Source organism: Siniperca chuatsi, linkage group LG24 (assembly GCF_020085105.1).
Source record: "Siniperca chuatsi isolate FFG_IHB_CAS linkage group LG24, ASM2008510v1, whole genome shotgun sequence".
Classification (NCBI taxonomy): domain Eukaryota; kingdom Metazoa; phylum Chordata; class Actinopteri; order Centrarchiformes; family Sinipercidae; genus Siniperca; species Siniperca chuatsi.
The window spans coordinates 11,213,649-11,226,392 of NC_058065.1; the positions used below are offsets into that span (position 1 = coordinate 11,213,649).

The following is a 12,744-nucleotide window of genomic DNA, read 5'->3' on the forward strand; positions in this document are numbered from 1 at the left end:
TGCTAAATTAACCATGTAAGCTGTTACAGTTCAGGTTTTAAAGATGTGATCACATAAGCCTTCTGTTCACTAGCCTTCAGTTCAACGAAATTGTCCTACACTAAACCCTGAAAATGGATGTCATGGTTTGCTAGCTATTATTTGAATATCAGATTTTATTCCACAAATAACAGTAAAAGGGATGAAGATCACAGTAAGGTCTTCTTTTTACTCAGAGCAAAACGTAACTTGGCTTTGGACTTTGCATGTGTACATACACACGTCCACATATGAGTTTGTATGCAAGCAAGCATATAAGCAAGGACAAGTTGACATGCACACACACTTAACACACGTGTCTCATACAGACATGAGACATCTGACTGCAAACTCATACTTGCACACAGCCGGCCCAGACTCCACCCCCCAGTGGTTCAGTGATTGGCCTACTTAGAGGCAGGGCAGCCCACTGGCAGATTTGAATATAGGGAAACAGAGAGGGAGGGATGGACAGAGAGGAGGAAGGGGGGAGGGGATATAGGGAGGGGGCGGTGCACTAGTTTGTCCTCTCTCTCTCTCTCTCTCTCTCTCTCTCTGCCGGGTCAGGATGGAAAGGCTTACACAGGCAGGGGAGGAAACATGTCATGAGAGGTGATGACACAGCTACGGAGACGTATCCACATCCTCACTGACTCCCAAGTTCGCTGCTCGCCGCTGCTTTTGCTGCTGCTGTTACTGCGTCCCACAGAGGAGAGAGAGAGAGCCTAAGATAGCCTCCATTCTCCCCCCCACCTCTCTCTCTTCCTCTCTTTTTCACTTTGTTTGTGGATGATGGGATTTTAATCATGTGGAAGGTAAGAGGGGACGAAGAGGAGGAGTGAGGAGCTTGTTTTGTTTTCTTATGCAGACTGTATATAAGGGGCTGAGGGGCTGTCTCAGTGGGAGTTTGTGTTCCTCTTAGTTTACTTAAGTCTGTGAGTCCCTGGGGGATTCCCGCATGCTTTCACCCTCCATCTCAGCTCAGGCTGTATTCTCAGTGGAAATGAGGAGTGGAAGCGTTGAGTGCCAGCATTACTGGAATGATAATGATAGAGCAGTGGCTTCGGGACAGCCAATGAGTGCTGTGGAGCCATCTGTATCATGGTCGAGGAGAAACTTCTGCAGAAACAGTTGCTGAATTTACATTTATTACAAGGAGTCTGTTTTTACCAATGTGGTGGATATGATTATGCATGAGTCGTTTATTCCTGATTACTTTAAATGTGTCATTCTCTGAGTTCTGAGCAACTTTAGCTTTACTTTAATTATGTGTTTCATTCTCCATGTTTGGCCCCTAAAACGTGCGACCTGCATGTGATGAATTTTGTGGAATGGTTGTGTTTTTGTGAATTTTCGATCAGGTATTGACTGCAACACTTGTGTGTGTGTGTGTGTGTGTGTGTGTATGTGTGTGTGGGTGGGGTAATGTCACATGTGAGAGTCTGTTTTGTGTGACCCAATTTCAAAGAGCAACTGTGTGTTTTGATGGTTGCTTGAAGCTCAAGATGCATAAAGACAGGAACCAGGGCCTTGAGGGATGCTTATAATGTGTGTGTACTTGAGTGCTGTAAATGTGTGTGAGTATAGGTGGCTTCAAAGGTCCCAAATGTTTGGTCTTTTTTGCACTTAAGAGGGAAGGGAAGTTTGACACTTTTTTCTAAATTTTCTGTGTGTATGTGAATGTAACACACCTTTATGCTTATACAACCACAAGAGTGCATGCTACACACTCTGCATGAGATTCTTCATCCATTCATCCATTTGTACAACTTTGTCATTGTGTGCCTTTTTAAGCCTCCCAGAGGTCAGGTTATTCAATTTCACAGCATCTCTTGTGTGCTGAGGCATGTTTAGTACGTATCTGTGCATGTGTGTGTGAGTGTGCATGCGTCTCATATGTGCCGCAGCGTGTGTGTGTGACAGCTGGCTGCCACAGGCTCAGTGCTACTGCCGATCCTTCTCACCTGCTATGGGTCACAGGGATCAAGGAAATCCAGGTTCAGTGTTTGATCTGCGAGACTATGGGAAACTCAAGGAAGGGAGGCTACTGTACTGTAACTGCAATTTATAGTATTAGTTTAAGGAAGGATGAGTGTAACTTTGACCAAATGTGCGACTTTTGTGGCAGTAAAGTTTTTGAAAAGGCTTAAAGTGTTTGTAGAAAAGATTTCACCTTCAGTGACTGTGGAAATCATATAATCATTTAAATAATTTCTTTGTTCTAAAAAAACATGTTTCACTTATCCATGAAGTTTAATTTATATACTTTCAATACACATAAGTTTGCAGTTTGCCATATGCCACATTCGCTTTGACAAATAGTCACTATGAAGTACAAAAAGGCTTTGTCTGATGTTTGGTTTGTACTTGTCACGTTGCCGACCAATATAACAACAATAGCATTGTTGCTGTTTCTTTTCCTGTTTCCCCTGACACGTTTCATTGACATTGTCAGCTCCGGCGGGCTTGAGAAAAGCATCCTAGCTCTCAGACTCTTCTGGGGTTTTTTTTCAATTTGAAAATTGACTGTGGGAACCTTGTAGACAAATATAGCGAAGGCAGTATTGTCATTCCTTTCCTGCATCTGTCAGTTTGTGTAAGCTTGGGAGGAGGGAAAGATGCACTCTTGCTCTTATTAAAAACCCAAGGAGTTGCTTGAGTGTTGGAAAAAATGTTTTCAGAAGTTTGTTGCTGGTTGCTGATAGCATTAGCCACCTACGTTGCCCCCCAAATATCCTGTTATCTCACCAGCGTGTAGCTTACATGAAAAAAAATAGGGAGGTATAACTCATGAGATTCTTATCTCTCCCTAATTGGTTAATTTGATCTTCAAAGCGTCAGCAGTCTCCCACTTCAGACGCTTGAGGGGCAAACTGCTAATTGCTATCTAAACATCCTTCAAAAAAGGACAAAGACTTTTTTCTCTTATCCTCCCCCTATTTCCACTCCAGTTCAGTTCATTTTATTCACCCCAGTGCGTTCTTTAATCACCAACCGAATAAGATGAGAGTGCAATGTTGCCATGGAAACTTGTGACAATGAGCACAATCGGTTCAGTGAGACTTGGCAGCTTGCGCAGTGCTGTAGAGAGGATAAGTGGCTCCTCAAACTTTTTTTTTTTTTTTTTTTTCAGTTGTCAGGAGCCTCTATAGTAGGCTGCTTTACAAATTTCAAGTGTGGTGTTACCCAAAACTTAACATTTGAACTATAAATATATTATCATTGTCCATTTCTTTCCATCCTTGCTGCATTTTTCAAGTAATTTTAGAGATGAAGAGATTTTGTATGATTTGCAATACAAGTAATGATGTTTGTTTCTTTTTTGAGTGCAGAAGTGCTAAACAAGTTGCATTGTGCATCATATTTCAAACTATACCACAGTAGACCTGCAATCTTATAACTTTCTTGCAGTGCTCACTTGTTGTTCTGCAAGCCACTGCAAAGAAAACTGTCCACAAAAGCAAAGCTCACTTCCTTTGAAATCTTTGATAAAACATAACCTTTGACAGTTTTTCAATTAGAAGCAAAATAATCACTGATTCGTTGAGAATGCTGCCAGATAAACAAGCTTTCACAGGTGTCAGACATGGCTTGGTTTTTCTCTTCCGATTGTGAGTTTGAAGATATGTCACAGTCATTTGATATGCATCGAGGGTTTTGGTTAATCTGCTGCAGACCGGCAGATGTTAAAAAGTCACATCATTTTGGAATATCCGCCACTCGAGAGGCCTCTCGAGTTCAATATCATCATGTTATTTTGACATTCCTTTCCTTAGGGTCATGTCAAGTCTCGCTTTTCTCTGCAAAATCCTCGTTCATCCTCAAAAAATACAACAGTTCAAAATCATGTCTAATTGTAAGCATATTCCAAAGCTGCCATATGTTAGGTGTTATGACAAGCAAGGTGCTCTATGAAGCAGGGTCATTTTAGGCATGCATGAGGTTAAACTGAGGTCACATGTGCAAAGAAACATTTTAATGATGAAATAGAACTCCAAGCTACCTCCTTGACCACATTGTACAATAACTGAGACCTAAAATCCTTATTTTCAAACAAAAAAAAAATAATCTGCCAGCACAGTAAAAATATTTCAACCTTTTCCATAAAATAAAATATCTTGTTTTCTAGAAGTATCTTGAAACAAGTTTAAAAAAAAAAATCAGGTTGCTGCACTAAAATCAAGAAAAAGTCAACTTGATGTTGGAAATATTGGAAACAAGTTTAAATATTCTTGCTGCACTGGCAGATTTCACTTGTTTTACGAAAGTGAGACTTCAAGGATTCAAATACCACACAAAAATAACTTGATGAGAGGGATATTTTTACAGCGTACACACCTGAATAGTTCACTTCAAATGAGAAAATCTGCCTCTGTTGCATGACTCCCCTGCAGCTTCACTATATGAACCATGCAGATGTTGCATGCTTTAGATTTATCCCACTAGTGCTCTGTTCATACATGCATAAACGAGCTTACCCCAGCTCTCTGGGGCCGCTTTCATGTTGAAAACATTTCATTATCCAATCAAAGTTGCAATGATAATTTAGTACTCAGGGGAATAACCACTATTTAATCACTTTCATCTCCACTAGGGGATCCTGAGCACATATTTTGAGGCAACATTAATGCATTATAGAATAATTGTAATAATGGAAGGAAGCATTAACTAAATTTGTAGTGTCTTGAAAGGAATGCCAAATGGATTTCCCCAGGTAACACTCTACATCTGTTTTCCTACCCTGCCAATGTAAGATTAAATGAAGACATGCGAGTAAGTGATAGACCAAATACTTGAGGGATTTTGCTCTAAAGAAGAGGAAGAAAAGTGAAACAGAAGTAACCTTGAAGTGCAGCATGTTCAGCTTTCAGTATCTGACACAGTAACTGGCTCTTCAAACTGTTGCAGTGCAGTGAATTCCACCACCACAGTGCTTTATTCCAGCTACAACAAGCACCAAGACATTTTTTCACTCAATATTCTGGTCACTGTGTGTGTTTGTCTCTGTGTGTGTGTGTGTGTGTCGTGGGTGCGAAGATCATTCACCCTGATGAAATATTTCCTTGACAACACCAGACTTGTTTTTGTCCCCTATAATCTCTGGCCCCCAAACATCACATCTAATTTCACGTGCGGCACTCGACCCAATTTGGGTCACACAAGCAAGACTCCAGACAGACCCTGCCACACACACACACACACACACACACACACACACACACACAACCCATAATCACAAATGTCACCCTTTATCATAATCATTAATAGCCTCGGCATCCCGGACTACGACCAGCCAATCCTGTTAGGTGTGACTGACCGCTTCGGAACATGAAAGGCCATGATTGGTCACAGCTAGTGTGGTAGGAAGCGGATTAGGGATCAACATGGCAGGGTGTCTGGAATCAGACAAAGACGTTATGTGTGTGTGTGTGTGTGGGGGGCGGGGTGGGGGGTGGCATCAGTTAGTGTTAACTTCTAACAATCCAGAGAATGCAGCCTTGTACTGTACAGGGGGAGAGGAGGGAAAACTGAGAAGGAGGTAGAGGAGACGAGAAGGAGGGATGTGAAGAGATGACAGAGATTTTAAAATGTAATTCTCCTTTTGAATTTGACTTTTAAAGCTCCACACTTTTTATCACTAGTCTAAAAGTGAAGTTTGGACTTCTTAAGCTTTAGCCCTGGGCATGTTCATCACCCAAATATACTTTCTCTTCCTCTGTCCTAATTGGACTTTTAGCCCCTACACCTGCAAGCCAGTATGCTGTGGACTACATAAAAGTGCACTGCAAGATTTATCACATACTTCCTACAAACAGCGCTCAAGACAAATATTTTGCAATGCTGTAAAAAAATATTTTGACTTTGCTCCACATGGCGTGGGAGCATATCAGCACTATTTCTGCATGGCTGTACCTATACAGTGTATGGAAGATGATAAAATCCTTTTTTTCGTAAAAAAAAATCAATTTGCAGAGGAAATTTCCTTCGACCTTGGCACGGAAAGCATGACCCTGAAAAGACAACTTGTTCTAGGCGACTAAGTGAGGTTGAGGGTTAATCTCTCACAGCGCGCGGTATCCCCTGCTGCTATGAAAGCAGATTATGGTTTTTCTGAATTGCAAATCCCATAAGCGGTTGAGGGATCTTTAAATTTCTTTGACAGATTGAGGCAAACAAGGTGTCGAAAGGTTTATGTGTTGTTAAATATGGAGGAAGGTAAGTTTTTAAAAAAGGAAAAAAAAAAAAACACAAAAAAGTAGAGGTTGTGTTTTATAATTCACAAAAAGTGTCAATCATTTATTTAGTTTTTTCACAGAAATGTGAATAATTGAGCACTGGTTCCTTCTCTGTCTGTCCCTACTGTGAAAGTATGTGATGTTAGTGGGGAAAATCTGATATTCAAGATGATGACATATTTGCAATTAGCTGTAAAGAGCTTAAATCTTAGTTGTAAAATGTCAGAAATTGTATTTTTAAAGTCATGGTCACCTTCAGTTTTAGGTCCACTGTGAACTTATTTCAGAGCAAGTTGTAAAATTTTGACCAGACAGGATCCAAAAATCACAATCATAATGTTTACGCTCTGCTTCAGATGGTTTGCCCCCTTTCGCTTGGTTCCAACATTTCACTGTGTGTTGGCTATTTTCTGCCTCCTGTGAGGTAAGAGAGAATCGGAACAGCACAATCATACAGTGACACACACACACACACACACACACACACACACACAGTGCTGATTATGTGAGCCAGGTCAATGGGGATGACCTACTTCTCAGTTGTGCTCCGTGGACTGCCACAGCCGCTCACGTCAACTCACCAAATGGACCCCACCACCCACCCAAATGTGTTTTTTTGGGGGGGGTAAATAGCTTTTGGCTGCATACTATAATCATTTTTTGAGTGTTTTTGTGTCACATCATTCACTGGGAGTGATCTGGCAATGGAATCACTCCCCGCTGCCATGGATGAGCATAACGTTTTCAGCTCAATTTATCAAGCGATGGTGTAAGTGAATTATTCATTTTGCTGAAAAGCTAAAACAGTAGTGAAATAAAATTCCCCTGAAGCAGAGTTTAAAGAGGACAAAATATCACTAAGTCAGAAGCCTTTACTGTTAAAAACAGTGGAGGAAGAAAGTGTGGGTATATCCGCAATTATTAACAATTATTAACAGTACATCAGCATTATGAGCGGCTCCATGTATTATGGAGACCCGCAAGAACCACTCACATTCTTTTCCCATTTCAAAAACACAGACTCTCTCTCGCCACTGTTTTTGTCTGCATCGTGCTGTTGTCGAATGAGTTTTTAGAAAATGGGTAGAAAGAGCTCCTATGAAAATTTTAACAGCTTAAACTATGAGTGGAAGGGAAAGCCGCAACCTCCTTGGACCCAAAGTTAATGAAAGATTTAAAAGTAGAGCGCAGACTAATGGGGGAGTCTGCCCAAATATAAACAGGAAGAGAGATCAAAAGTTGAAAGAGGTTTAATTTCTGAAGGGCTTCGTTAGTTGTTCTCCTAGACATGCAGACTTCATTTTAACATGACCCTGTTTGGCTGCTTATAGCTTACATACTTGTTCGTACTTTCAACCAGTATGCATCCACTTTTAACGTTACAAAAGAAAAGGCTTTTAGGATGACGACCAACCAATGTGTTGGCAATGTTAACGCTGTCTCAGGTAACATTGGCTCGAGCTGCTGGAATGTAAACTTCCTCAAAGCAATTAAAGAGCAGGACAGAGCTGCTAACGCTAGCCTAAAGTCTATACATCCAGAACTGGCTTCCACACACTGGGGAAATACTACACAGTAGACATGCTAGCTGTGATGTTGATATGCTCTTTGGCTTTGGAAGTAACACTCTGTTACTAGTCAGACCGACTGAGGGCTAACTGTTAGACGGAATGTGAGTGACAGGGTCTGAAATTACTATTAAGTTTCAAGTTGCATAAAGCCAAATAAACATGTCATGGTATGCTTTTGAAAATGGTTGGCAGCAATGTGCAGTATATTCAATTTGTTGTTAAGTGGCTTTAATGCTAAACCATTGAGGTTACTTGATGTATATTTTCTTGTAAAGAGTAAAGTATCAACCATTAGAAGGAAGGAAGGAAGGAAGGAAGGAAGAACAAAACAACAAATCACATATAATTTGTTTGTACCATCTCTATAGGGGCAGTATACTACTACAGTACATAATTTAAATAAATAGTATGTTTAGTATATGGAAGCTGTTTTTCTGTTTAGTAAGAGACGTTTATGGCTCACACAGAAGCTGCAGGGAAAAGGAGGAATAAGACAGTGGAGCATTCTTCCACCACTCATTCTGCTTTGTATTGCCCCCCACTGAAGAGAATTGGTACTGACGTTTGAGTGGTGCCAGCAGAGTGGCAGCTCTGACAGTCATGTGGCACAAAGTGATGGTGGGAAAAATAAACAACTACGCCTGGGTTTTACCAATGTCTTCCTCCAGTCTGAATGCCCTTTTCACATTCCTGTTTTCACTTCCACTTTTTCCCCCCTACTGCAGTTTTCTATGCTCCTCTTTCCCTCAGTAACACTCTTCCTCCTATTTCCTCTGTTTAGTGCTCTGCCACCTCAGTGCATGGTTCAACAGTGTCACCTATGGTGTGCTGAGAGGCATTTCACCCCATCTCACCTGCCAAATTCGATATGTGTGACAATGTCTGTCTATGTGTAAGCACAAATTTAGGTTTGTGTGTGTGTGTTTGTCTGTCAGAATGAAGTGGATTTATTTTCTTTATCCTTTAGCGCCTCCAGGTTTCCCTCCTGTCATGCAGTAACCTGTCAGAGCTCCATCAATGTCGAACTTTCCTGGCTTTGTAGGGAACTTTTTTTCTGTACTTTCTCTGCTTCTGTAAAATGCTGTTTATGTTACTCGGCTGACAGCTGTGCACAGAGATGGACTACATAAAATGTCCTTGGACTTTTATGACTCAAATCTGCTTTGTTAATTCACCAACATTCAGTCTGTGCAATGCTCAGTGTACAATACACACCCCATACATTACTGCATGAGATTTCTCTGGCTTTAATAAAACAGTTCAAAGTTTTAGACTTAAACAGAGGCCGTTTTATTTCCTCGTTTTGATGATCAGCCTATAGACATGGGTATAAAAATGAAGATTTTAACTGGAAACAGTGGGTAATATAAAGGAGAATACTGTGGAGCAGGACTTTACAAGTTAAAATAGGGTGTTACCACATTAGAAGGGAAATTAACTATGTAAGAAGAGTAAAAAGAGTAATTTAACCCAGGTTGTCTACTAAGCAATATTAACTTTAGCTTATTGCTCACTTTTGTCCTCAGCTTTACTGTCAGTGGAGTATGACTTAACGAACCAGGTGCATTTTATTGCTGGAGCTGGCCGGCAGCATGTTAATATCAACTTCATTATTGGTAGAACTACTCACCTCTAGCTTTGCCATAAGTTTTGAATTTTTGGCATTATGTTGCAATACACTTAAAGCTGCTTTAATTGAGTTTTCGGGCCACTTGGGGGCAGTGAAACAAGCTGAAAACACAACAGTGACACATACCTATCGCAAAACGTGGCAGCAAACAGTTGCCTATTTACACATCCAGCACACACAAAGTAACATTAGCATTCATTTGGAGTCATGTTTTTGGCCGCCCAACAAATGTAAGTCAAATATTCACTCTCCTTTAGCTGTGTTTTCATCTGGACCATCTTCTGAATGAATTATCAGGCTCTTTAGCAGCTAAAAAACACTCCACAGACCTGAGGGGAACTGCAAAGTTAGGTGATAATTCTCTGTGGGTTTGTCACTACTAGCAACCCCTTTAACATCATACATAGACATTTGATTCATTGTTTATATATGAATATTGATTAGTGCTGCTTTAAAGGACATTTAATTCCATTTGTCATCTTTTCATTCCCACCAGGTTCCCGAGTTTGTTGCTCTTGCACGCATGCGAGCGCATGCAGATGAGACAATACACAATCCTGCCAATAGTGTCATATTATACCACTGATATACAGGTGGCGGTAACAAGCCAAGATATGCTTCAATAGACCAACAAAGACAGGGAAGAAGACCGCAAGCTAGTTATAATGGATGTAAACAATGTTGAATTTAAAATACTTTTAAAAAATCGCTTTGCAAATATTGTATGTGGAAGGAACTGCATTTCACATGTTTATTAGACTGCTGTGTGTTTGTGGGAATATGAGTGTGTATCAATGTGTATAGACATATGAGGACGCGCACGAGTGTAAATGTGAGTGTGTGTCTCTAAGGGTTTGCTGTGTTTACAGTCCCTCCAAACATACCCATTTCATTTCATCTGAAGTGTGTGATTGCTGAATCCCTTCCATCTTTCCCACTCCATTTCTGTCCTCTTCTCCCTCCGTATCCTTCCATATTTGAATTCAAAATGTGCCTTTTCCTTTCTTATTTGGAAAGAAGAGATCAAAGTTGCTTGACTCACATCAGTTAATATTTTTATAATAAATAAATGTTTTGTTAATATTATAATATCAATATTTTTTCCTTCCATCCATTTTCTGATCCTGCAGCTTATCTGCACTGCAAATGAATGATAACTGCATCAGACATCACGGGCGACTTAGTTTATCTGCACTTGTTTTTTCATTTTCTTTTTTCAGAGGATGAAAGGAAACCATGCATAATGATGGCTAGAGAATGAATAGGAGGTATATTGTGAGTGTGGTAGTCCACTCAGATGCACACAAGCCTTAAGCTCAGTAAACAGTGACATCTGCTGAAAATACCACACTGTAGGGTTTAGAGCGGATGCCTTATGACTTTTTGTCAGTGTCATTATTATGATTTGTAGGTTTTACTACCATAATTAGTACTAATTGGAGCATTGTTTATAGCATTCATTTGCACATCCACTATGATCAAGCGTGATAATATTTAGATTAAGAAAAACAAATCTTCACTATGTTTGTTGCTTTTCCTTCAATACATTCACGCTCATTCAAAAACAAAGTTCTAATTGTGTTGTATTATCTTCAATAGATTCCACTTAGGCTAGTCTTATCTATATTGTTTTCTTTGCTTCTGCATTGATCCATTTAATTCAGCTTACAATGATCCCATTTCCCTGAAGTATTTGTTTAGTATAAAGTATTTTTTTTGTGTGTTGAAAGCTTTTTTTGTGAAATCCCAATTTGCTGCCACAAACTAACTGACAGATGTTTTATCAACAGCCCTCTGGCTAAGTTCAGAAATGAAGATGAAACAAAGAAAACAGAACTTGCATGCAGCATTGAATTTCTAACTTTGAGTAAGACAACTTTTGGACTGATTGATAAAACTGAATGAAGTAATCAAGATCCAATCCAGCCACACTTATTTATGGGCTTACAAATGTATTTAATCACACTAAATGTTAATATTTCTGGACAGTTTTTAATTAGATTTTACAATTAACAAAACAGCAGACAGCTCCCCATTTAAAATCTTCTAACCTCACCATGGCTGTGATAACCAGGAAATCTTGTCATAAGATACTGACTACTGGGTGCTGTTTGAGGTAGATTGAAGTCACCTGTGTGAATGTGTGGGTTTCCCTCTGAGGCATTATGTTGGCCACAGCACTTTCAAATTAAAGCTGGTGTAACTAAAGTGGAGAACTTTTCTCAAAAGCTCTGTTACTTTTTTGAGCTCAGAATATCCACTGCAAAAAGCGCAGGCTGGTCAGTCTAGTTGTAATAAGGTTAGCTGACTTGTGTCTTAAGTTGCAGGCGCACACAAACTAAATAAACACCAGCCACCACTTCTAAATAACCGACTCTCTTCTTTTAACCAGGACAGCATGCAGAGTCAGACTAAATATGGGTATTGGAACGCATGGCAGGATTCAGCTCCTCTGCAAGGGGGATAACCGGACATGCACTAATTACCAATTGACTACAGCTGTGCCTGCAGCTGCCACTGCTGCACCAAATATCAAAACCACACCCTACTGCCACACCAGTGCTCAGTGTTAAAAACTAGATACCAGTTGTATTAAAATGATTTGAGCAAGAATGCACTCCAAGATAGAAATAAGTTCTCAGCGCCCCTGGTTTTATTTGGCTGCCGCAGCTATTTTTGCACAATAAATTAGACCAGCGGTTTTCAAAGCTTAGTTTACTTGCTTAGTTTTGCTCAATTCCTGGATACCTATGGGGCCATGATTGATGTTATTTGATCCCATAGACACTCAACAATTGAGCCAAGATAGCCTAATATTGCTGTTTGACATAAGTTCAGACTACACCAAATACATAAAAAGGCTTGTCCTAAGGCATTTATTGGTTTCTGACTGTGGGAAAGTGGGAAAAACAGTTAACTTCCCCAAAACTACTGTATCTCTGAACTCTCTCTTTAACCAAATAACATACATTTAGGCTATTCTATGTGATCTCCTTTTGATAACTAATGTAATATTTCTTCACTTCCATTCACTGAGCCTCCCCTGGAACTGTTTTGAGCCCCCCTGGGGAGGCCCGCCTCCCACTTTGAAAACCTCTAAATTAGGGGTATACGATTAAACAAAATAGTTCCCTCCCAGCAGTCATTGGTCAACAAATGCGAATGCAGATCCATTACAAAGACTGCTTTATTGGCTTGTGGCAATACAGTTGTAAGCATGGACTCTTCCTTGATGGTGCATTCAACAAAATGACAACGTTTGAAATGTTAGCATCTGCTGCGAAACAGC

At 40.1% G+C, this 12,744-nt stretch overlaps 1 protein-coding gene across 2 annotated transcripts in view; it reads left to right on the forward strand.

The window, feature by feature from the left end:
* Positions 1-12,744, forward strand: part of LOC122872159 (E3 ubiquitin-protein ligase Midline-1-like) — a 64,469-nt gene that overhangs the window by 21,196 nt on the left and 30,529 nt on the right. The window contains exon 1 of one of the 2 annotated variants that reach the window (XM_044188009.1): positions 569-833. The exons of the other annotated variant lie outside the window; for it this stretch is intronic. The gene's annotated coding sequence lies outside the window, so the exon portion shown is untranslated. Of the gene's footprint in view, positions 1-568; positions 834-12,744 lie in introns of those variants that run through there. 2 annotated transcript variants of the gene reach the window in all.